Here is a 27,333-nt window from a genome sequence, read left to right on the forward strand (position 1 = left end):
CTTACTATGGGCTCCACAAAACTTTGACATCCAGGAAGCTTCACCACCGCACCAAATGCGCCATGTACAAGACACTGATTAGACTGGTGCTTCTCTACGGGCACGAAACGTGGAAAATGCTCGAGGGGGATCTGCAAGCACTCGAAGTCTTCGAAAGAAGGGTACTGAGAACGATCTTCGGTGGTGTACAGGAGGATGGCGTGTGGAGGAGAAGGATGAACTACGAACTTGCGCGACTCTATGGTGAGCCAAGTATCCTGAAAGTAGCTCAAGCTGCAGGGGCCGATCCAGAAAAAAATTTCGGAGGGGGTCCGAGATTTCGATTTTGAAATACTCATTGTACAGTACGTAATATGTAATAACCTTATTTAATTAAAATCAGTTTTGGTGGTCGAATCTTATTTGGAATGATTTTCAGTTTAGAACGAAATAAAATAGAAATTGTTTTAAAATTTTTCAGCAAGTTTAAAAATTTCGGAGGGAGTCCGGACCCCCACGACCCTCCCCCTTTTATATGCAAAGAACTTAGAAGAATTTTAGCAGTTTTTTGCCCGGATTTCGCAATTAACACGGTTTTTGCAAAAAATATTCTTAGTCCTTTTGAATGCAAAAGACTTAGAAGATTTTCGGAAAGATGGAATAGACGGGTCTGGAAGACTCTTTATGACCCGCACCTCAACAATATGGATATTTTCGGAATGGACTTGACGAGTAGCTGCCAGAAATTGATTTTTGACGCTATTTTGAAATCAAAGATTCAATAGTTTTTGCAAAAATCGTGTTAAGTTCTTTGCATTTAAAAGGACTTAGAATTTTTTTTCAGGAAAAAGTCTAAGTCTTTTGCATTCAAAAGGACTTTCGAATTGACGCCCTTTTTTGCAATATTTTTGCAAAAACCGTGTTATTTTCGAAACCCCACAAACATTAGGAGCTGAACTGTAAGTCTACTTGTCTGATTAAAAGCAGATTTAAGGCTATGAAAGCTGAATAAAACTTTCGCTGAACTAGTTAAACATTAACAGTTTATTCAGCTATTTAAACTCCAGTATTCGCCAGTTCAAATTAGGCTGAACTATATTACTAACAAATGTAGCAGCAGCAATATTAATGCTTTTATTCAACCATCCCAATTAGGCTGAATTACGAGTTGAATAAATGATTCTGTTGCCAATACTATTACCTTTATTTATTAAGCTGTATTACATGTCTTCATAAGGTTGTTTCTACTTATACATTTGTCTTTATACCACTTTTGAATTTTAGCTGAATTATGTGTTTATTAATGGTAATTGTTACTACTTTAAAAGTGACACGATAAGTCATGGTTTGCATGACTATTGGTAACCGACCTGGGTTCGAGTCCCAATACACACACATTATTTTTTTTTACTTTTAAGTGAAGAATTTCTCTAATTAGCACACCCTTTTCTTATTCTATTTGTTGCTTCAACGGTTTGCTCTTATAACATTCATACAGTTTTTTATAATTTCATGTAGCAGATTTACAATTTCAATTTCGTCCTGAAAAAATGTCATTGCTAACAAAAAGAAGTTATCAAGTTGGTTCGATGCATTAGCAAACCTAAAAATCATTCCAATGACTTGCATATACATACACACTTAGTTGAACTCAGCTAAATCCCCGCACAGCCGAGTAATAAGTAAATTTTTCAATGTACAAGCTTACTAGAGATGAGCGGGTACGGGTATTTTTACCCGATACCCGACCCGAACCCGTACCCGTAGGAACCGGGGCGGGTTCGGGTTTTGTTATCACCGGGTACGGGTCGGGTCGGGTTTTTTCGAAAAATTGTGCACTTACCCGTTCTTGAATGTTTGGATGACCTTTTCCTTCAAAATCAAACAATGATAACCTATCCCCGTAGAAAAATATTAAAACAAGCATAATTTTCCAGGAGCGTGTATCGAGTGAACGGGACTATCCGGGAGATTTTGAACTGGAAGTTCATCATTTAGAATATTTCGTTTGAAAAATTTTGCTGTTCAATAAAACAGGGAAACATTTATCGCTTTTTGTGAAGTTTCACGAGCATTTTTGAAGTATTAATGTTGTAAATTTCCTTCATTCCACTATTCAAAAAGAAAAACAAGTAGGGGAAGATGGGGTAAAACGCACCCCGGGGCAAAATGCACCCCTTGCTTATATCGAAAACTACTGAAAATTTCTAGAAAAGGGTAACACCAGTCGGAAGTCCGTCATACTTAACATACACTGTCAAAGTATGATAACCGTACATCAATAGCAGCTCGAGAAATAAACAAAAGACAATAACGTGCTCTTCTCATGCCATTATCGTGGCTCGTGCAACAAGGATTTTCAGCTCTTATAAATGCAATTTGTATTATTATATCAGTGCATTCCAGTTCTATTTATACCGTTGTTCATTATTCTTTCGCACTACATATGAAAAATCTACTAAAAAATTCACTTTTTGCTAAATTTATATCTCTGCTCCATAGGGGGCAAAATGCCCTCTTCTTTGATTCGGCTGATATTTTAATCGAAAACAGAAAAATTGTTCTGAAAACCTACTAATTGCATAACCTAAGGCTATTTAATGGCACACTTTTGTGAAATCTCGTTAGAAAACAAAACTACTTGCTTGTTCACCGAGCATTCTGCCCCGTTGTTGCGGTGCATTCTGCCCCGTTGTTGTAGTGCATCATGCCCCGTTGTTGTAGTGCATTTTACCCCCGAACAGGTGCGTTTTGCCCCGCTTATTTTTCGAAAGGCAATTTTTAATGATTTTTAAGAATCGAATATTTTTCATGTTCTTGATTAGTTTTCAAAGTGTTATGATTGTTATTACAGAGGAAAATGTTGGCCAAACGATATCATTAATTAAATTCTCCCGATTTATGTTCTATAGCTGAGTTATGATCATATTTCCTTAGGGGGTGCGTTTTACCCCATCTTCCCCATACATGGGAAAGATATGTAGTGTATGACTTCTATCGATCTGTTCAAGGAAAATAGTCTAAATTAACCACCAAACATCAAAAATTGTAGATTTTTTATGATTTTATTGGCAAAAATGTTTAGGGTTACTACAAAAGTTTATTTAAGAAGCAATGTTCGCATGTATATGCTTACACGAGATTATTCCCAAAATATGCTGATAAATTGTACCTTTCTCAATTGCAAGATAACTCGCTAAATGTTTGGAATAAAATTGATGTTTGTTTAGATTTTTGGGAGAATTAATCTCATCGTACATTTACTAAAAGAGGTCTCATATAAGCTCAAATATATCCCGATTTTACGGAAAGGTAGTATTGGAAAAAATGTCCTCACATCACGGATGTTATGAGACACTAAGTAAACATAGGAACTATGTAATTTTCACCCAATCACACTTTCGGTCGAAAATAAGTTTTTCCACTTGAACGTTTTCGTATGTGTTGTATTGAATATTCCGGAAAGCCATGCACAACGTCACAAAAAGCCTGCTTCGGCAACGTTCAAAAACTATGTTGAAAAAACCTTTTTCAAATCGTCTATTGCAGTGATCCTCAACCTGCGGTCCGCGGACCCCTAGGGGTCCGTGAAGTCGTTGCTAGTGGGTCCGCGAAGAAAAATATATTCTCCGAGTGCAGATTGAAATTTCAAGTATTTCTCCTAAAAAACTGAAAACAACATATTGATAGCATACAAAATCGATGTTTATCCGCGGGGTCCGCAGCGACCCAGGGTGATTTATAAGGGGTTCGTGGTACGAAAAAGATTGAAAACCGCTGGTCTATTGGCTCGACGCACAAGCTCAACCTTCTGGTATTCACGTGAATAGCTCCCAAAATGAGCAGCCGCTGATGCTCAAACGTGATTTTGCTGGAGATTTTAAGGGTGTTGTACTAGATACAATGATGCGAGTTTTAGAACAACAAAGTTTAACAAAGTCGTGGATGTTTTCAATATATTTGTAAAAAAAGATAATGAAAGAAAAATCATTCTCAACACGTGCTCATCGAATCCTGCGCACGCAATTAACCAGTGCGGACTGCGATTCTTTTCCTTGCTGGCGGGGCGTTTTCAGCATCCCTGATAATATCTGAGGTTCGTTTGGCCTAACCCTTCGAATTCCTTTGTCGACCAAAACATGTCATCAATACATCATTGAATGTGAAATGATTCCGAGAATTAATGGCTGAAAAATTTTATATAAAGGCTACTCTTAGGCTTTAAATTTATGTAAAGAGTTTCTCTGTCACATAAGATTTTAAAAGACTTTTTTCTGAATTGTTACTAAAAATGAATAATTTACAATAAATTACTTTTTTTTGACTTTGGTCGCTCTTAACCCCTTAAGTTGTTGATATTTAATCCGAACATGTTATACATTTTTGTTATTGGCACATCAAAACCTTTTGGGTCGATTATGTTGATTGAAAGTTTTATTCCTAAGACTACAAAAAGTTCCAAAAACACGCTTTCAAAAAGCTCAAAAACGATTCTACGAAAAAGAAAATGGATATGATTTTCGCGTTCAGCGACCCAAAATTGACGATGAAAAAGGCCTTTTTTCTTAGCTTACTGCAATTACCAGAAAATTGGTAAACTAGTGTAATAGAAGAGCCCGGGCCTGTTTACGGAAGGCATAAGTTGGCAGAGTTCCTTTGGCTTCGTTTCTATTAGACATCTCTCGTTTTTTACCACAAATTATGTAAAATATGTTTTCATATGTTGCAATTCATTTTATTTTGTAAAAATCATGGGTGACAGTTTTCAAACGTAATAAACGAATTTCCTTAATGTTGTGGAATTTGTGTTATTTCCGGTGAGTTTTATTCTATTACGTGAATGATAATATTTTTCAATAATGCACAATCTACTTAAATAAAAGAGATAAAAAATGAAAATTCCGCTTCCCTACTCTTTCGAATCAAATAGGTTAAATTTATTTATTGAAAATCGGGTTCGGGTCGGACACGGTTTTTAATTTATTTTAATTTGGATGCGGGTCGGATTTGGGTCGGGTTCGGGTTCGGATTTTTTTTACCGGCCCGGGTACGGGTCGGGTTCGGGTTTTATATTTTTATAAAATCCGGGTATGGGTCGGGTTCGGGTAAGCTTACAAAAATAATATTCGGGTTCGGGTCGGGTCCGGGTACGAAAAAATCCATACCCACCCATCTCTAAAGCTTACCAAATCACACGCGCAGTTGTGTATGTATTGCACAGTTCCCACCAAATCGAACTGCACAGTATGAAAGTGTGATGAATCAAAAGTGTGATCAAAAGTGCAACTCCTTCCCAGTTAAACTCATTCCGGAACCCGGGCCCCGTGGTGGTGGAGGAACGCTACGTGGGAAGCTGAGCTGCAAGCAGCCGGGCGGGTCATAGGTGGTGGATAATGCTTAATCGCGATAGCAACTAGTTGTGATTCGCGACCCGAACCAGCAGCGGGGGCTGACTGCGGGTGTGGTAGGACGAGGTAGTGGGCCCTATACGTTCTAGGCCTAAATACCACATGCCCTAAAGCATCCCTGACAAGGCGAGCTAGCGCCGCCTTTAAATAAGCGCTTAGCCCAAATCCCAAATCCCTCTCCTCCCGTTATCCTTCCTTCCTTCTGCGGCTGTTCGCCCATCTAAATATGGAAGCTGTTCTTCATTGTCAGCTTGTTTCACCGAACAGCCTAGATAAGCCGTGTAGTGTCGGTAGTGGTTGCTTCAACCGGCTAAGAATTACACTACGGACTACCTGTTTCAGTGGTAAAAATCTACCAAACAGGGAACCCCAATTCCATAGTGTCATGCGACCCGTGCTATGGGTAAAATTGTTGAGGGGGTTTAAAACATTCTCAATGGCGAACGGAGCCTGGGAAGAGTTGGGCTAACTCCTCAGTATGCTGCATTACGCCGCGGAACGTTCACTCTACACACCGATTTTTGATCCACTTAATTTTGCCGAATTTTTGTTGGCTAGGGGATTGCTGAGACTCTCGGCTGATGGTAGCTCGGTGAAGTTTTGTTGAGTTTCGATTATCAAATTTCGATGTGTACAGATGAACCTGCCCAGAGGCCGTGTGGTATCCGGCCTAGAATTGAGCCACTGGAGTCCTGCTCCCATGTCGTAGGAGGCGACTGAAAGTAGGAGACCCTAAGTCAAGGTGTAGTTCCGTGCCGAGGACTTAATGACTGGAGGGTCTAAAATATGCCAGTCGCGCACGGAGCATTTTGGGTTTTGCCCTTACTGTGTTATGCGAATCTCTGACACAGTGGACCATTATTTTCTTCGCAAATCGTGGGAATTAAATGATTATGTCCCATTTAAACCTGATATGGCTCGCTATATGCGTTAACATCCCAACTCGCTTGGTGTCCTCTAGTTGTTGTGCAATTTGTGTTGGAGATGAAATGTACAGAATAGCACAAATCAATCTCCAACATAAACGTACAGCAACTATGAATTTATCTCGACTCATGCAGGAAGGTAAACCTTCCATAGCATTGGTTCAAGAACCGTATTTCCATAAAGGAAACTTCTATTTTGGAAAGTTACTTAACACTACCTTCATTGCTTACAACAAGACAGGCATGACTAACCCACGTGAAATGCCTCGTGCTTGCATTCTTGCAAATAAGGCTATTGACGCGTGTCTCATATCGGAGCTCACAACTCGCGATATCGGTGTTGTCACAGTTACACTGACTGTCGGAAACATAGACAAAAAATATATATATATATTGTTCAGCATACCTACCGCATAACGAATCATCTCCTTCTGATGATTTCAAAAGCGTTGTATCATATTGTAGCAGAAATGGGCTTCCGCTCATTATCGGCAGTGATGCGAATGCTCATCACATCATTTGGGGCAGCTCGGACATCAATCTGAGAGGCTCTGAACTGATGGAGTACATAAGTAGTACAAATCTCCATATTCTGAATGTGGGAAACCGACCAACTTTTGCGAGAACTTGGAGGGAGGAGGTGTTAGATATAACACTTTGCTCTGATAGAACTTTGCATGAACTGGGAAATTGGCAGGTTCCAAATGAAACTGAACCGTCTCTTTCCGATCATAAATATATATTTTTCGATCATTTTGATGTCACCTTCAATGTGGTGACATATCGTAATCCTAAATCTACAAACTGGGACCTCTTTTTGGAAAACTTGTCGACTAAATTTCATGGATATTTTCCAACAATGAGTCCACTAGACGACTTAGATGACGTCGTGGATACGACAAACTCATTTATATTAGCATCCTACGAAGAAGCTCTCTTCGTACTGTTAAATCGACTAGGGGAACCCCTTGGTGGAGGGCTGAGCTTGAAAGAATGAAGAAAGTTATGAGAAGAGCTTGGAACCGTCAGCGTGATGACACCAGGGCTTTCAGGTCAGCTCGTAGTGCATATAAGAAATGTCTTAGATCTGCAGAACGGGCTGGCTGGCAAAGCCTATGCACTAATGTCTCTAGTCTGAACGAGGCTAGCAGATTAAATAAAATTCTCTCCAAATCGAATGATTTTCAGATGAACTCCTTAAAAACCAGAGATGGTGTTTATGTAACGGACGAAAAAGATGTTCTTAATTGTCTCTTCGACACACACTTTCCAGGTTGTATCGATCCAAAGTTGAACAATGTTCACAGATCTCATTCTGGTGATTCGGACTCGTGGGCGTTAGCACGCACATTGGTCTCCACTGAATCGGTCAATTGGGCAGTTGACAGCTTTGCTCCATACAAATCACCCGGAAAAGATGGAATACTTCCCGTGCTACTGCAAAAGGGATTTGATATTCTTAAACATGTCTTGAAAAAGATTTTGCTTTCCAGTCTTGCTACCGGGTATATCCCGAAAGCATGGCGAGAAATAACTGTTAGATTTATTCCCAAAGGGGGGCGCTCAAGCTATGAAGAAGCCAAGAGTTTTAGGCCTATCAGCTTAAGTTCTTTTCTTCTGAAAGCTTTGGAACGGATAATCGATCATCACATCAGGAACGTTAGTTTAGTTGAATATCCACTGCACAAAATGCAACATGCATATCAGTGTGGGAAATCCACGATCACTCTGCTTCACGATGTTGTTTACAACATTGAGAAAGCCTTCTCGCTCAAGCAATCTAGCTTGGGTGTATTCCTAGATATTGAGGGTGCTTTTGACAATGTGTCCTTCCAGTCTATTCTGGAAGCGACCGCGGTCATGTGATACCTGCATGTATCTCAGGTTGGATAAACGCAATGCTTAGTAACCGCATACTTTGCTCGTCACTGCCACAGGCTGAGATACGGAAGTTGAGTATTTGCGGTTGTCCTCAGGGCGGCGTTCTGTCACCTTTGTTATGGAACTTAGTAGCTGACGGCTTGTTGAAGAAACTCAATGAGCTTGGATTTCCAACCTACGGGTTTGCTGACGATTACCAAATACTAATTACTGGATTTTGCATCGGAACAATCCTTGACTTAATGCAACAGGCATTAAGAGCTGTCGAACAGTGGTGTCGACAAGTTAAACTATCAGTTAACCCAAGCAAAACTTCAATGGTTCTTTTCACGAAGAAGCGAATAACAACCGGGGTTCGTCCCTTGCAGTTTTTTGATTCTGAGCTACTGTGTGCAGATCAAGTCAAATACGTTGGAGTCATATTGGATTCCAAACTGAATTGGTCTGCTCACATTGAGTTCAGAGTCAAGAAAGCGTGCATGGCCTTCGGGCAGTGCAGATGAACTTTTGGAAAGATCTGGGGTCTCAAACCTAAATACATCTATTGGATTTACACGACAATTGTACGTCCAATACTGTCATACGGATGCCTTGTGTGGTGGCAGAGGGGAGAGGTGGTGACAGTCCAGTCAAAGCTAAACCATCTGCAAAGAATGGCGCTCATGGCGTTGACTGGTGCTTTCACCACGACTCCGACTGCTGCTCTTGAGGCACTTCTAAATATCAAACCATTACACATACACTTAAAACAAGAAGCACTATCATGTGCATACATACTGCAGGTTACTGGGCTTTGGAACAGTAATCATGTTGATCTTGCTACCAGTCATACACGATTGTGGTCACAAATGGTTACATGGGGTGAAGATATTCTTGCTCCCAGCGATATTACACTCACTTGTAGTTTTCCTTACAGGACATTCCATGCGAAGATTCCCTCTCGAGAGGAGTGGTTGTCTGGCTTTATGGAAAGACAACAACAAACGCAAGTAGTCTGTTACACTGACGGTTCTCTGATGGAGGGACGTGCTGGTGCTGGTGTCTACTGTCGTGAAATGAGATTGGAACAATCTCACTCACTAGGTAGATACTGTACTGTATTCCAAGCAGAAATCTTTGCGATTATGTGCGGGGTGCAATCGGCCCTTCAACTGAGTTTGTCCGGCAGAGTTATAAACTTCTGCTCCGATAGTCAGGCTGCAATCAAGGCCCTTAGCTCAGACAAATCCCGGTCCAAGCTAGTGATCGCGTGCCGAACTCAAATGGAAGAACTAAGCATTGTCAACACTATCTACCTTGTCTGGGTGCCCGGACATTGCGGTATTACTGGAAATGAATGAGCTGACGAATTGGCCAGGGCAGGTTCAGCGATTGACTTTGTTGGTCCTGAGCCCGCGCTGCCAATTTCGACAAGTTGGATACGGGAAAAAATACGGTCCTGGGATTCGTCCGAGCACCGCAATTATTGGAGAAATCTACAAACGTGTCGCTAAACAAAGGCGTTTCTAGAACAACCATGCCCAGTGGTTTCGAAAAATCTCTTACATTTTTCGAAGCTCCACTGCGGCATGCTGACCAGGGCTTTAACCGGCCACTGCAAACTCAATTATCACATGGCAACTATTCAGCGCGCTGAGTCTTTTTCATGTGATCTTTGTGAATCCGACTACGGAACCTCATATCATCTGATATGCAACTGTCCAGCGGTAGCGCAATTGCGATTTCGAGACTTCAGCCGTCCTTATATAGACGAAACCATGTTTGGTCGACTGAAACTCAGAGACATACTAAAGTTTCTTATCCAATGTGGTAAAGAGCTTTAGGCTTATTCGCAGGCAAGTTGAACTACTTGTGAGTTTAACTTACCTGTTGTTTATTTTTGTTTTGTGCTGTCATTTATCCCACCCTTCCAATTCTACTTCCCCACACCTCCTTGTCCTTTCCTTTCGCTCAGGAAATGATGAAAACACACGGCAAGGCACAAATCCCCGACTATGTACGGGGAACGTGCCATTTGAGCCAATATATTCTGATTCCTGATTCCTGATAGCATGGCTGCCAGTATCCCGGTTTTTACAATAAATTTGATGGAAAAAGTAAATTTTATGTCGATTTCATATCATTTCATTTGGCAACCGTGAAAAAAGTGTGATAGCGAAGTGCATCAAAAATCCAACTTTCAAAGCAATAAGCAATAAATATACTTTTTAATCGAAATGGTCTGTTTACTTGTAAATCATGAATATTCTTATGTGGATCACAAGAGAAACAATTTGTTCGAACGTTGCTGTAAATTTTTGACACTAGCATTGTTACCATGGATTTTTTTACTTATCGACTTGCAGACAAAGGTACAATGAGTTTAAACGTATTTTCATTCCAATAAAAAATAATTGATATAAATATATAAATTACTGCATTCGAACAGCGACTTCCGCTTACAAAAAAAATCAAATTGAAAAGAAAATTATTTGGCATGTTATGCTTTGTGACAACCGTAAGTCCTCATGTTGAATACAAAAACGTCTACAATCATTAGTTTTAGAAACTAGTAAATTGTCTAATTTAAAATTCCCGAATGTTCTAAAAATTATCAAATAAAAAAAAATCAAATAAAAAAATTATCGTAGGTTGGGATTCGAACCCAAACCAACTAGGTTCACTCAAATCTATAAAAGGCTACTGTAGCCTTTGTACAGACTCTATTCAGCAGCCCAGACTTTTCGGTACATCGGTGAATTCTTAAGCATTCGAAGTAGGCAAGATTGTTGCAGACAGTACAGGTAAGTGCTTAGTATTCAACAGGTTTCTGGTTCGGATCCCAGGTACGTGATATGATATCCAGCAAGGTAATACAAATTTTCTCTAATTGTAGCGTAACACTAATAAAAGTATATATCTTCCAAAGAGATTGATGGCGTGTGTAACTTGAAATACATGTCTTTTTTAATAATTTTTCTATGATAGTTTTCTCAGCTGAATAGCGGTAACGAAAAGGTTTATATTGATAAAGCTGAACTGTGGTTTTCTTCAGGCTGTATACATGCTGAATAATTGTTCTTTAATGTGTCTTAATCAGACAAGCTGAATAAATTCTCCAAATCCCGGATGTTTAAGGGTGGAATAAACGATACACGATTGCACGTATACCTCCAATGTTCAGCTAGAGCTGAAAAAAGCAGCTGTTAAAACTTTTTAAAAATCACGAAATGTTTGTTGGGATATCAGTAGTGAATATTTTTTTGTGGCGCGTGTCCTATTGCCTCGTGTGCGAAGATCTTAAAAGTGTTACTTAATTTATGAATGGTCCTTAACCCGTTCATGCTTAACTCTTTTCTAGTGCTTGTAGGGTTTCAAAACTGTTTTTCTCTGAAAACGGTGGGGTAAAGAAACACAAAAAGTCTTTGTTCATAAAGGTAGGTGCTTCCCTCGCAGTGCTAGAAGCTGCTCAATTTTTACCTTCAAATGCTTAATGCAATTCTCCTAGAATATTTACAATAGTCCAATTGCGTGGAAAACGTAACCAAAGACAATCTAAATTAATAAGTTTTATCAATTTTCAATGATATTGCAACAAAACGAAGATATATGAAAAAATCATTTTCCGTCGTCAACGTAAACTGTCCCTGGCAGCACTGCTTCATCGGAATCCAATCAGACTAATTGCAATAACTTCAGTTCTATAGCTGATCCTTGTAACACTTTATACTCAAATGAAAGGCAATAGTCACATTTATTAGCCCTACATATTTTTGTGAGTAAATCTTGCCGCTATCACAAGTTATAGCTATTTAAAAATGTTGTTGTCCACAAACAACATGGGCATGAAGGGGTTAAGGCTGTTTGCTTCGAAATAAAAAGCACCCTATGCTATATTTTATTAACACTTTACTTTTAGACATGCATGCTAAAATTATTATACAATAAGTAATGATGATCATGTGTCATTTTTGAATCACTATTATATTTTTTGTTATTTCAACTATTAACGAGACCAGAGTTATAACATTGTTTCATTTCATTCTGATCGGGTTAGCGACCCCTTATGAATGATTCACAAGAAAATCTTTTTACAATAGATTAGGAAGATGTATGTATTTGGAATAATTACGCGAATGGTTTATTTATAATTCAGATAAATAATCTCATTTTGATAAAACATAAAAGTGAATGAAATCAAAGGCCAAGCTACAATTAAACTATAGTTGCGATGTGTTGAAAATAAATCGCGTCATTAATTTCAGTTTGAACAAATTCACAATATATATCATGCTGATTAGTAAATGACCATGTTGCTGTAAAAACATGAGAAAATGCATTTATTGAATCCGTCGAGAAAACATTAAATCGTATTTGTTGCACCGATATGTTTATTCAAAATAATAGTATACCTATAATTAATAATTATGTCACAACAGTGCGACGAATGTGATTAACGAGTTTACACACGTCCCCATTGTTGTTGAATTACCCAAAATTTACAACTGTTTAATTACTTTCAGCTGTACATAAAAACATATAATCAAGTATACATATCTATAAACGAATCAATAAGTTCGTTTGTTTGTTCCTGATGGGCGGTTTGCTATTCCCCCGACCCATTACTTCACGCAATCGAATCTGCCCATTCCGCTCCAAGTAAGCTGTAGTGTTTATTTGCACAATTTTTCCAATTCCAATATTTGCACTGTCGAAATCGAAAACCAAACTGTGCCCGCTGTAACAAAATTTGAAATGGTTTTCGAGGTTTTCCGTTCACCAACATCAGACGAAATTGGTAACTTTTATTTGTCCGCTGTTTACTTCCTGCCTCGAGACCTATAGCAATTTTTTCTTTCGACATCTGCCACTTCCTGATAGCGTGGGTGGCCGCCACAATTGCTGAATCAAACACCACCGATTGTGAGCCTTAGACACATCCCGAACGTGAGAATGATGATAACACAAACGAACACGAAAAAGCACAAATAATGGGCACTAATTGGCATGCGAAACAGTTTCGCCGACATTTGCAGCGATGAGGCGTACAGTAGAACAGTGTTTAAATCTTCCGACGAAGTGTTCCGATGGACGAAGGGACGAATGCTGATTAGGACCGCAGGTTTGTGTCCGACGGCACGCAACCGTAAGCGATGCTGCCTTTAATTAGAAGAGAAAAAAAATTTCAGTTGAGGTATGTCTTTAACCGTGTAATGCAAAGTAACAATAAAACGTTGAGAAAAGTATTGGTTATTAGACTCGAGTTTAACCCATTCATGCCCATGTTGTTTGTGGACAACAACGTTTTCAAACAGCTATATCTTTTGACTGAGGCCAGATTTCCTCACAAAAACAAGTAAGGCTAATAAATGTGACTATTGGCTTTCATTTATGTATTAATAGTTTCAAGGATCAGCTCTAGAACTGAAGTTATTGCAATTAGTCTCATTGAATTCCGATGGAGCAGTGCTGCCAGGGACAGTTTAAGTTGACGACGGAAAATGAATTTTTCATATAACTTCGTTATGATGCAATATTAGTGAAAACCGATAAATCTTATTAATTTAGACTATTTTTGGCTACGTTTTCCAAGCAATTGGACTATTGTGAATATTCTAGGAGAATTGTAGTGAGCATTGGAAGGTAAAAATTGAGCAGCTTCTAGCACTGCAAGAGAAGCACCTACCTTTATGAAAAAAGTTTTTTCGAGTTTCTTGACCCCGCCGTTTTCAAGAAAAAATTGTTTTGAAACCCTACATGCACTAGAAAAAAGTTGGGCATGAAAGGGTTAAGGGTTTCGGTAACTACTTTTTATAAGTGCACAAATATAATTATTTTATAGCTCCAACATCGGGCATTAATGAATAATTATTATACTACTACTGTGAAGTATCGAGCCCATTTTGGCCCTATTAGAGAGAGAGAGAGTGACACTCTGTTTGAACTTTTAAACGAATCTATATTCAGGGTAACCATGCACCCTGGTTTCCGAGGACATATCCTGGTTTTTCACTGGCTGTCCTGGTGTCTTGGGAGGTTGATGAAAACGCTTGATTTGATCTGTTTTTTCTCCTGTAAGTCCAATACATTTTAATTTATAGAGTCTTCGCTTTATGCACTCTCGTCCAGATCGCAGTTACGATCAATCGCAATCACAACTGTAACGTACACTCATCCTCAATCAGAGTACGACAAACAAAACTTAGTACCATCGAATATCCCAATAATACCATCCGATGTCTTTTTGAATCTCTCAATAGTACCTCGTTATTTCTCTTATCAGCTTGATTTTCTTACATGGAAATTGAAAAGAGTAAGAGGCGTTCGTATATACGTAGCATATGAATGAGCTGTAGTCCGTTTCCAAGGAAATTGGGCAATCAAACAAATCAAACTAGTTTTAGTTGTGCACCAAACTCTTTCCGCTATCAATGTTGATGAGATGATTATAACCAGGGGCCCGAAGAATTCCCTTTGGTGCTTGCGAGAAGACACTTCGATGTCTTGGTGACTCTGTTTCTTCGCGAGTTCTGTTGCCAGTGGCATTTTGTCGTTCTAATGGCGAAACATCAACAACTATCGTACAATAACTTCATTGAGCGCTTTCTAGAGCTGGTGATTTTGGAAACCCTTCAGGATTAATAGCAATACCTAATCATTCTACTTTTTCATCTCGACCAGTCTGATGTTAAAATTGCTCTGCTTGTTTACAATTCAGTGAATGAAACGAGCTTTTCTACATTCAGTCTGCTGTCAACATGTACCGCGCCAGAGCTATAAATAAGCAAAACAATCGAAAAATGACAGTCGTCCCAAGCCATTATGAACAATACAGCACCGTTTCTTTTATCGATGTAGTATCGACAGGGCCGGCGTTACACTTTTAACACGTGTGGGTAGTAAGCATAGGGTGAGGGTAATAGAATAGGGATTTGTCACATTTTCGCAATACACACGCTTGCATTACATTTACATTAAATCACTTGCAGTGTGTTTGTGTAAATGAAGTTGTTGTGCATCGATATTTTCAAATGTGTGCCTGAGATACATACGTGGCAGATTTCAAATTTATGAAAATGTCCAAAATTTCGAGTGGGTAATTACCCACTCGGTTATTTTCGAGTGGGTAGTACTACCCATACTACCCACGCTATCCGCCGGCCCTGAGTATCGACCGTTCATTTCAAGATGCTTGAAACTCAGGAGCAAAATTTGAAAAATCTTCGGTACAACACAGTGGTCGTCTGTTTTAAACACTGCCCAATCTACCCTAGTGTTCGCGAAGTGCAGTTTTTGAAGGCGCATATGCAGCTTAGACTTACGGAAGTCGTCGTCATTCAATTACACCACACTTGTAATGCTGTACTGATAACAATTAAAACTTTGGCCATGTCGGAAAGTTTTGCTATAGAAACCAACATACAACACGTCGTTAGGCATGACCATATTAAAATCCTGACCTGTCGCACCGGCAGTTGGGAAAAATGTTGAACATTCACCATTCAACCGTCTCCAGAGTGTTGAAGCGGTCGACGTTGGACCACGGCAAAGGAGCTGGAAGAAAACCGGGACCGGAGAACAAAAAGACGGTGGGAAAGGTGAAGCGGATGATTAAAGCAAATCCCAACGTCTCAAGCCATGATTTGACTAAAAAGATCGGCATGTCGCAGAGCTACGTCCAGAATGCAAAGAAGAGAGCTGGACTACATACATATAAGATACAGAACTTCCCAAACCGCGATGAGCGGCAACAATCGACGGCTAAAACTCGGGCACTGAAGCTCTACGAGAAGATGCTGACAAAATATGGCTGCTGTGTGATGGACGACGAAACGTATATAAAAGCCGATTTTAAGCAAATTCCGGGGTTGGAGTTTTTCACCGGCAAGAGCAAGTTCTATGTAGACGACAAATTTAAGACGAAGAAAATGTCGAAGTTCGCCTCCAAATATCTCATTTGGCAGGCCATCTGCTCGTGCGGACTGAGGAATGAGCCTTTCGTGACAAAGGGCACAGTAAATGGCGAGATCTACAAATCTGAGTGCCTCGAGAAGCGCCTTTTGCCGTTCTTGCAGCAGCACGACGAAGCTCCGCTATTTTGCCTAGATTTGGCATCATGCCACTATTCTAAAAGTGTCCTGGAGTGGTATGAGGCCAATTCTGTCCATTTTGTTCCAAAGGACATGAATCCGCCAAACTGTCCGGAGCTGCGCCCGGTGGAGCAGTACTGGGCAATGATGAAGCCCTCGGAAGAGCAAGAAGACAGTCAAAGACGAGAAGGACATGTTAAGGAAATGGAAAAAAAACTGAGAAACTGGTACCAGATGACACTGTAAAGACTTTGATGGAGGGCATCAAGCGAAAATGCGTTCAATTTTACACTCAAGGCTCCATCGATTAACTTTTCTTTTGATTTTTGAAGTAAATATATGTATAAAACTACCCTAAAATTTTGGTTTGATTTTAAACATTATTAGAAAATTGGCATGACATTTTAGATGTCGCAATAATTTCATGTTCGCCCTTTACGTAACGATGGAATCCATTAATTTTGAGAACTGGAGAATTTTTTTCTGGTATTTTATACGATGTTCGTGTTGTAAGAATGCGGGTGACGAAACCTATTCCTTCATACCTGAACTTTCAATACGACATTGAAGGAATAACCAATTCTCAAATCACGCTGTGTACATATGAAGTACAGACCCCTGCGTGCTAGTTCTGTAACAAGAAGACACACTACGGGAGACCATGTATAAGAACTTCTAACGAAACAACATAAACTGCAAGCAAACCCAACACACAGCCCTCATCAACATCAACTAAATCACAAAAAAATTGGAACTGCAGCTCAAGCACCAACGAATGCTGGAACAATAGAACCTACACACAGCGTGTACGATCATTGTGACGCGCTTACTATCTTCCAATCAACTGTCAGCACCACCGACAATAAAGTAAATGACAAAAAATAAAAGATACACAATCGTGACCCGTAGGTCCACAAACAACTCAAAACAGGTAATCGTGAAAACCCATACAACATCAATAGCAAGTACAGCATGGACAAAAACGATGAACCGAGAGAAAGAGGACTAGGTGAACCCCAAACAACAGCAAGCGATGCAGCTAATTGATATCCAAATAGAAAGAAGATCTTCACGCAAAGTAGCTAATACCGTGCACAAGATCCAATGTATACTCGATTTATTTATTTTTATTTAGATATTGGAATGTCACACTCAAACTGATATTATTTACACCAACCTATCCATCGGTTTACATACATAGTGATAAAATGAAGAAATTTGGTATCGATAGTAGGCTTTGCATCTGTTTCGCTCCTGGCTCTCAGAATGTGATTAGAGATTGCCGGGTATAGCGCAGGGAAGCTACTAGAGACTGTTGATGTTTCTGTTTTCCTTCAATGACGTGTATTTAGTGCTGAAAACTCCACACCGGTCCTGCCCAAACGATCTCAAAATATGTCATTCCATTCGGTCAATTCGCGATTGCCGATTTCTCCAATAACAGCATGGTGGTGTTGCAAGAGCTGCGTGTTTGTAAATTCAAAAAAGTGATCGAATTCCCATGAAAGACTTTCTGGCAGAGTTTTTTTTTCTCGCAGAACCCCAGAACTGCCGAAGGTCTGCCTACCAGACCCCAGAATGTTTTAACTGCCGAAAACCTGTGAAGACGGCAGAATCAAGTTAGAGGTAATGAGAGGAGACAGTCTCCTTTCAACTGTCCTGGGGCCTGATGTGGTCACCCTAGCTATATTGCCTTCAATAGAATAAACTGTACTATTTCTCAACCCATTCATGCCTATGTTGTTTGTGGACAACAATGTTTTTAAAACAAGTAAGGCTAATGAATGTGATTATTGTCGTTCATTTGAGTAATAGCAGTTACAGGAATCAGCTCTAGAAGCGAAGTTATTGCAATTAGTCTGATTGGATTCCGATGGAGCAGTGCTGCCAGGGACAGTTTACGTTGACAGTGGAAAATGATATTTTCATATATCTTCGTTATGGTGCAATATCATTGAAAACTTATAAAACTTATCAATTTAGAGGTCTTTGGCTACGTTTTCCATGCAATTGGACTATTGTAAATATTTTTGGAGAATTGTATTGAGCACTGGACGGTGAAAATTGAGCAGCTTATAACAGTGCAAGTGCTACCTTTATGAAAATAGACTTTTCGTGTTTCTTGATCTCACCGCTTTTGAGGAAACGTAGTTTTGAAACTCTACAGGCATTAGAAAGAAATTGGGCATGAAAGGGAAACATCTATGTCCTATTTAATCTTTCGATTTCCTACATTAATGAAAATAAATGGTCAACCGCACCGCAATAATCCAATTGTCACCTTCGTGGCATACCAAATTGTGAGGAGGGATTTACCCACTCATTTGGTTCTATTTACTTGCCCGGCCGACCCGTATTGACAGGGCGGATTAGGTGCTTCCACCATAATTTCGGATTTACTAGAAAAAAAAACACGCTTCACTGCTCACTGGTCTGATAACGGTTAACACGCAGAAACAACACTATTCTTTTTAACGTTACACTGCACGGACTGGAGAGATAGGTCAATAGGCCAACGATCTTTGGACGTTGATAAGTGCCTACAAGATTTTTGCGCTTTTTCACTACAAATATATTCAGCAATTTTGTATCCAATACTGCACGATGTATAAATACTATACATACCAAGAAAAATATTTTTTGAAAGCAGTCGTTATCTTTGACCTGAACGTTTGTCCCCTGCTCGACCAGAGAGAACGAATTGTATTACATAACTAGCATTACCTAATTTGATGAACAGCAATGTGACAATACATACAAGAAATTGGCTGCTTGAAAATCATGCATTTCATGGCTTGTAGTCGTTCCATGCGGACGTCTGCTGGTCTGATCGGACTGTTAGCATTATACCAGCTTGAAATAACTCCTACTGTCTATCAAACCACCAACATAACGACTCTTTCAAGGGCCACCAATACAATACACAAAGCACAAAATTTATTTGTTTCTAGGGTTGAAAAAGGGAACATTTGCAATTTACAGTGTGCTCAGATCCTTTCGTATACGCATTAGAGTGGGATACGGTTATATGAAAAAAATAAAATTTTGCTCCGAGTAACTTTTTGAGTCCCATTTAGCTCCCAGAACAACTCTGCAAATTTTTAGCTCGATCGGTGAAACTATATTTTTGCGCCCACCGTTTAAAGTTTACATGAGATTTCGTATGGGGAAATCGTCTTTTGCAAAATAATTCTTCCAAGAGTCGCCCGTTACCTCCTAAAAATAAATAGATGTCTGATCTTTGTAGGAAATTTCAAGGAAATGAAGTTTCGAAGACTGCGAAACGATTGGACGCTAGCGAAAAAAGTTATTGAGCAGAAACCGACTGATGCTCTGAAGATTGTTGAAAATTTCAATTTTCATAGCATCACTGCTACTGATGGTCGAATTATATACACAAATTTTAACTTTCACTTATTATGTACAAAAGAAGCCTCAATTTATCCTTCAAAACTCTTGTGAAGTGACCAAACGGTACATATAATTGATTTAGACACATTAAGAGAAGATAAAAAAGAATTGTATATAATTCGACAACCAACAGCAGTGGTGCTATAGAAAAAATGAATGTTTAATCAATCGTCAGATCATCAATCGGTTTCTGCTTAATAACTTTTTTCTCAAGCGTCCGATCGTTTCGTGGTCTTCGAGACTTTGTTTCTTTGTTAAATTTCCTGTAAAACTCACATATTGATGTATTTTTCGGAAGTAATGGGCGACTTCTGGAGGAATTGTTTTGTGAAAGTTAACTTTCCCATACAAAATCCCATGCAAACTTTAAACAGTGGGCGCAAAAATGTAGTTTCAGATATCGAGCTAAGAATTTGCATAGTTGTTCTAGGATCGAAATGGTACCTAAAAAGTTGCTCGGAGCAAAGAATCTAATTTTTGTCCCACCCTAATACGCATTGCATTGCAGATTGAATTCATTTTTTGGGGTCCTATAACAATTAACGGTACAAGTTATAAAAGCAGATTTTAAATATATTCCATTTCGCTACGTCTGATTCTGACATTATGTACCCATCTTTTTAGTAAGAAAACATCTGTACTTTGTAAGCAACGTATCATAATTTCAACAAAATTACCGTGCTCAAAACATGTAGATCGTACATCTACAAAATCGCGTGTAAACACAATGTATCAAATTTAATTATTTTTCACAAACTGAATCCCACCACATATATTATTCATCCCTCTGTATTTGCCCAACGTTGACGTCAAATGGCCACCATTCGCCAGATGTGAAGCTAGTGCGTGCCGCAACTTCGGCAAAAATACCGACAAAACCATACCGCGCTACATCGCGAGTCAGAGCTCACACATCACGGAACTCCCAAAGCGGCACAAGCATGTTTCAAATCGCTTAGAGTCCACTATGTTCTGCGGCTGCGGTTCCCCCCATCCGTTATAACTTGCACAACACGTATGTAGGTCGTTGGACTGAAGCACACACTCCACCGGGGGAATGTCCACTTTGGGGAATTGGAGCGTTTCACGAGTCCGGTGTAGTTCGTTCACTCGAGTCGAGAGCATGGTGGCAGGTGAAAAGGTCTCTTTGGTGTTCCATCTGTGAAATTAGATTTGCTGCTGCTGAAACTTGATACCTACTCATTTACATACGACCTGCCTGCGTGCGAAAACTTTCCTTCCCACACGAGCCTCGGGGAAAGCGCGCACAGTTTTTGGTCAGGTCTCGCTGGATGGCTACTGAATAGATGGTTGAGTAGCGATTCCCTCCATCACAAATACAGAGGCTTTCGCATAAACGTACGCAGGAAACTATATGCTACCACGGTTTTCATTTCAAACCCCAACTGGAAATCGGGTTGGTTGGCTACCGTCCACAGAGATATGGGATGGCTTAGGGATGTGCTATGATGTCTGGGAACGTAGCTCGGTGGAATTTACCAATAAATTAGCAAGGGACTGGAAGATATGATAGTATTTTATTATTAAGAGCAATAGCACCCAAGAAAGAGTAAGGATGTGAAAGAAGAAATTTTAGAAAAATGTGGCATAGGGTCATATGAGCAAGCTTAGAGTTTCCCGACGACTTAACCCTTTATCTTCTACCGCAGTATTGAGGATATTTTGGCATTGAGTCTGCAGCATGCCCGGACAAGCGTATAGAGACTTATCGATGAAGTAGTGAAGTGACTTCCTTATAGTCGATCATAAAAAAAGATAAAGAGAGTGTACCTTGATGGGGAATCCATCAGCAGCCATGTGCGTTGGCTACCAACAATGTGATCAATCAATACACGCTACTATTTGGAGCTGATGCTGAGGCAAGCACAATAGTAGAATAAATAAAACGCTGCTGCATGCAATGTGTGAGAGAACAAACCAGCTCATTCAAAGAATTTTTAACGTCGCAAAAATGCTTAGTGTGGCAGCTATCCGTGACTTAAATTTTTGTCGGTTCCGGCACCATAAAATGCTATTTCGTTACCCTAGGTGTGTCGCAGAATCAGGTGATTCGTATTCGATAAAAATGCCAAAGCACGAATTTTGTGAAAACATTCGGGGAACATTAAATAATAAGAATATGAAAGATTCGAGGACATTAATTAGAGTTATTTTATGTGGTAGTAGAGTTGGGCATTTTCAACGAGATCATATAATATAATAGTTAAAACTAGAAAAGACAGGAAGAGCTAAATGCTTCGTGAAGATATTGGGGGGGGGGTGGTGTGAAGGGGTGTTACTTCTGTGTATAAGAGTCAGGGGAAGTAGGGTGGACAAAGATGGCAGGGGGAGAACATTATTTCACTTTCAGGCTTCGGGAGATCAACGGATGGATTACAGAATCAGGGTGGCTTTCATCAGGAAGAATCATGTACTGGGACGCCGGGTGGTCCTCCTCAAGATGGCAGGGGTTTCTCCAGACGATTTCGTAGTGCGGCTCAGATGTTGATCGGCTACATTTCGAGTTGTGCGTGTGATATTCGTGCTGTAGGTCCCGTGTTTGTTGGCTCATTCGACAGGGATGTTTTGTGTCGCCTTGGAGTCGCATCAAACCATCGTGGGTGTATGGTACAGGTGGAAGAGAGGGCTTCTGAGAATGATAAGGAAAAAGAGGCAGTTAAAGTTGGATATTGATGGTTTTTACGAAGGTGTATATAAGGGACATATAGAGGACATCGCGGCTTGCCAACACATCTCGAACCGGGACGTTAGGTGGTCTTCCTCGGGCCCGGAGGGTGTCCATAAGCCGAGACCTGGCGGAACTGTACTCGGTCCACGCCCAGACAATGTGCTCGATGTCGTGATAGTCGTCGCCATAAGCGCAGATACCACTCTTCACGAGCCCAATACGTCAGAGATGTGCATCCAGCGTGTAATGGTTTGCCATGAGTTGCGACATGTGGCACGACCCCCATCCATCCCCTTGAACCAAGGTTTCGTCGATACCTTAGGGACAATCGAATGTAGTCACCTTCCTAGCTCCCCATTGCTCCACGAGGTTTGCCAACTTTCGAGGGTTCTCTGATGAGTAATACTGAAAAATTCGTGGAAGAAAATTGGTCTTTCAAACACGTCACCTTCAAGGTTAGCTAAGGAGTCCGCCTTCTCATTGCCCGGAATGGAGCAATGAGAAGGGACCCACACCAAGGTAATCTGGAAAGATTTGTCAGATAAAGCACTTAGTAGCTCCCGTATTTTCCCCAAAAAATACGAGGAATGCTTTCCATGTTTCATCGAGCGATCCGGTTATTGTACGAAGAAAGTTGATCCTTTGTTGGCATTTCTGTTTCAGATACCTAATGTGGCATCCCCAAGTGCCTTTCGAGTCGAACCAGACCCCTAGATATTTTACTGTGAAGACCTGAGCTATAGTTTGACCCATTAGTAGAAGCTGTAATTGTGCTGGTTCACGCTTCCTACAAAATACAACTAGCTCAGTTTTCTCCGTAGAGAATTCGATACCCAGCTTAATAGCCCAAGCAGACAAATTGTTCAATGTATTCTGTAATGGTCCTTGTGGATCGACAGCTTTGGGTCCCGTTACAGAAACCACGCTATCGTCTGCAAGTTGCCTTAACGTGCAGGAATTGTCAAGACATTCATCAATGTCGTTGATATAGAAATTGCATAACAGAGGGCTTAAACATGAGCCCTGGGGAAGGCCCATGTAACTAAATCGTGATGTCGATAAGTCACCATGCGAAAAATGAATGTGCAACTGTAGCGAGGTCGAGCAAAGGGATAAATCTAATGCACTTGGGCGCGCTGGGGGGAGGGATTCGTGTCATTTCACCCGTGTATAAAATTGTCAAATTGAAGTTATCGCAAAGATCGTGAATTAAGGAAGACCGGTTATCATCATAGAGGCAACCCCGTGATGTAGCGTGAGAGTTAAAGTATCCTAAAACAAGTCGCGGTGCAGGCAGGGGTTCTATGATGTCATGTAGCCGGCGGTGCCCAATCGCGGTGTTGGGGGAAATATATATGGAAGCTATGCAAGGATCTTTGCCTTTGGTTGTTACTTGACAAGCGACAACTTCAATACCTGTTATCGAGGGAAGGTTAATTCTGTAGAAGGAATAGCGCTTTTTGATCTCCAAAAGCACTCCTCCACAGGGGGTGTCTCGATCCAGGCGAATAATCTTAAAATCGTGGAAGTTGAGATCTATGTCGGAAGTTAACCAAGTTTCACATAATGCAAATGCATCGCAACTCAAACTATTTATTAAAATTTTGAAGGAATCGATTTTCTGGATGATACTTCTGGAATTCCAATGTAAAACAGTGATCAAATCCGTGACCTCGTTCGATGAGTTAGCCATCGAAGGATACAATCGCTGAAAGGAGGGGCCATTAAGCAGTCAACTGCTTCAAAAATGTTCTTACTGTAGGGAGAAAAGCTAACATAAGACTTTTAATAGGATCAGTTATATTGAAAGTTTTTATTATCCAGTCCACTATGTCCGAGAGTTTGATAATTCCAGTGCTGTGATTATTCTCGAACTGAAACAAAGGAACACTTGGGATTTTTGATGTTCCTGGAAGTGCTGGGAACTCCTTCTCTGAGCTTAATCCTCCGATACCAGGAGCTAATTGCTTCGGTTTCGTTGCAACACTTCCAATAGATGTGACTTTCGGAGCCCCGTCAAGGGATACCTTCAGGCCTTTACAAGGAACTTTAGGAGAGGAAATGTTCCTCCTCTTGTTATAACTTCTAGGCGCCCTAGTAGATGTTCCCTCTTGTGGGTCATTATCTTCGCCCTCGTTAGGAGGCAAGTGAGCATAGATGTTTGTTGAGGATGGTGGCGTTGCTTTCTTTAGCATTTATGCGAAAGAACGTTCGGATCCCACCACAAGGGAACTAAACTAAAACTAGTTTATCCCCGCGTAATTTGTACGCGGGACATGCCGAGATATCATGCAGATTATCTGCACAGTAAGGACACTTCTCAGCATTCTTACTGCACGAATCGTCCACAGCGGGCCTTATTGCTACAATGGGTGGCTGTGTGACCCAATTGTTTACACTTTGTGCAATTCATGACCCGCGGCACAAACAGACGCATAGGCAGACGAACCTTGTGCAAGAGGAGGTAATTTGGCAAAGCGGTACCAGCGAATGTCACCCGATAAGAGTTTAATTGGGGGTACGTTTTTGAACCATGTGTGTGTGTGTGTTAACCTTCCTATCTCCCACTATCTGGTAGTGATTTACAGAAAAAAGATGTTTGCATGTATTTAAACATTCATGCAAATAACTTGGTTCACGGATTTAGGAAGATGTTAGCTCAATTGACTTTCCGATGACCCATTTCGTGTACAGTGCCAGACATGTTCCGATGTCATCGTTCCATCAACTAGCCCCTCCTTACTGTAATGTTTGTATCAATTGGATTGTAACATTACAGTAAAACTTTCGATTCCATTTAAGCAGGAAATCGACGCGTATTTATTATAATGGTTCAATTTGTATATATAACATAACACATGTGTACTAGAACTTACCATTTTTTCAGTTTTCTACCTTCATTCCTATCTCCCATTTATGTCTCCTTTAACTCTCATCCACATTTCTTGAATTCCTGCTTATTTAAGAAAGAAAAGGGGAAATAATAAAAAAAGAACCGATAGACTCCGTGTTTTCCTCAGCGCTTCCGTTTATCCTAGTCTGGTGTCACTGCCTGTTGGACTTGTGTAAGTTGTTCCATTGGAGATCTCCAAGGAGCTGTAATTGGAGGAAGATCTGACTTCTATCCAGAAGTATCAGTTTTTCACATTAATAGATTATATGTGTACACTACAAAACAATCCCGTGTATAATGCAACCAGTTTTTGAACATTTATATGTACATATACACACATAAACACATACACATATATACACACATGTATACATAAAACCGATTTAATCCACCCATCAGTGGGATGAGACACCTCTCATACATATAATTGTATTATTCATTAAATTGCCAAACGCACGCAAAGCTGGCAAGCAACTATATGTGAGACAAGCACAGCCTCGAGTCCTGCACGTATAACACGTATAATAAACTGAATAAATTAAAAAAACAATAACAAAACAAACCAAAAATCTAAACAATTATGAAGCAAAAAAAGTTATTCATAAAATGGATAGAATGATCCATATAAATCAAATTAATAAAACAAATCAAATTAGCTCAAATGAAAATCAGACAATATTAAAAAAGTTATGAAATTAAGAGAGTAAACTAAATTGTTTCAAGCTAACTAACTGTCATCCAAAAACTAAAAGAACTGACTAAACCGAATTAATAAAATGAAGAAACTGAACAATGTATGAACTGGGAAATACTAACAATTTAATAAAATGATTAAAACAAATGAAACAAATAACATGAATAAAACAATAAAAAAAAATTATTGAATTAATAAGATAAATAATATGAATAATGTGGATAACACTAACCGCCATATTTGATAAATGCAAAAACAACCAAGTCCATTGCAGCCGCCAGAAAATTTGTCGTCTAAGTATTGAAATTGCCTTTAAATCGCATTCGCAAATAGCATTTGTTCCTAGGGGCAATTAGCACAGGCGAGTTGAGTCTAACGTCAAATTATTTAAATCGCCTGACTCCATTCAGATATCCGAACCGGTTCCGGAATGAGTTTAACTGGGAATCAGTGAAATCGTTGCATCAACTAGTCAAGTTCAGATGGCGCTGTCGATGCTAAGTGGGAACATTTTTTTGGTAGCTTGCTCGAGTCGCGCACATACATAGTAAAATAATTGTGATGTGACGATAAAATCACTACGTCAAATTACACTATTACAACGATATTTTTGCCTACCAACACATAACACAACAGGAGAAACGACCTACCGAGCGATTTACTTCGATTTACTATTAAATATACTATATTTCACTGCAAAATTTTGTAAACTATGGGAGAAACACAAAATCACTTCCGAGAGATTCGGCAGTGCTGCCACTTTTCCTGGGGGTACGTTTTTGAACCATCCCCCGCAACTACTAATGAGTGCAAACGCTTGCACTCAAGTATTTTCACTGGCTGAAGTAAGCGGTCTCTAAAACGGCCTACCCCGTACTGCAGCAGATCCTCGCATGTCAAACTCTCATCGGTGACAACGCCTTTAGACTGTACTTTTACAGCTGGAATATACACGTGATAGTCCTATCGTTTGCCTGCTTTGAGTTAGTTAGCACGACCCTCAGCCTGTCTGAGCGGACCTTTTTTATTTCGGTCACAGCCGAGAATCGTTCCGTCAGGTCTTTCGAAATCTGTAATAGATTCAGCGATTTTGTTTCGGGCCGAAAGAAGACCACAAAGGGACCGGTCGAGAGCTCTGGATATTGTTTGGGTCGGGGGAGAGCCTTGGGAGTCGATTCGACCTCCATTTGGCCGTCCGGGGAGGGATCCATCGACACCGTCGACCCACGGGGTTAGCACCCGCGCAGACGGGAATATGCCGTAAATGTGTCAAAAGAGGTAGATTTTACTTATCTGTAAATTTGTTTCCCACGACGCACCAGTCCAGCTTAGGGGAAGATGGGGTAAAACGCACCCCCGAGGCAAAATGCACCCTTTGCTTAT

At 40.1% G+C, this 27,333-nt stretch overlaps 1 pseudogene; it reads right to left on the reverse strand.

Annotated features, from left to right (window-relative positions):
- Positions 1-12,381: 12,381 nt before the first annotated feature.
- LOC131690122 (uncharacterized) overlaps positions 12,382-27,333 on the reverse strand; it is a 148,733-nt pseudogene continuing 133,781 nt past the window's right edge.

The sequence above is a fragment of the Topomyia yanbarensis genome, chromosome 3 (assembly GCF_030247195.1).
Source record: "Topomyia yanbarensis strain Yona2022 chromosome 3, ASM3024719v1, whole genome shotgun sequence".
NCBI lineage: Eukaryota > Metazoa > Arthropoda > Insecta > Diptera > Culicidae > Topomyia > Topomyia yanbarensis.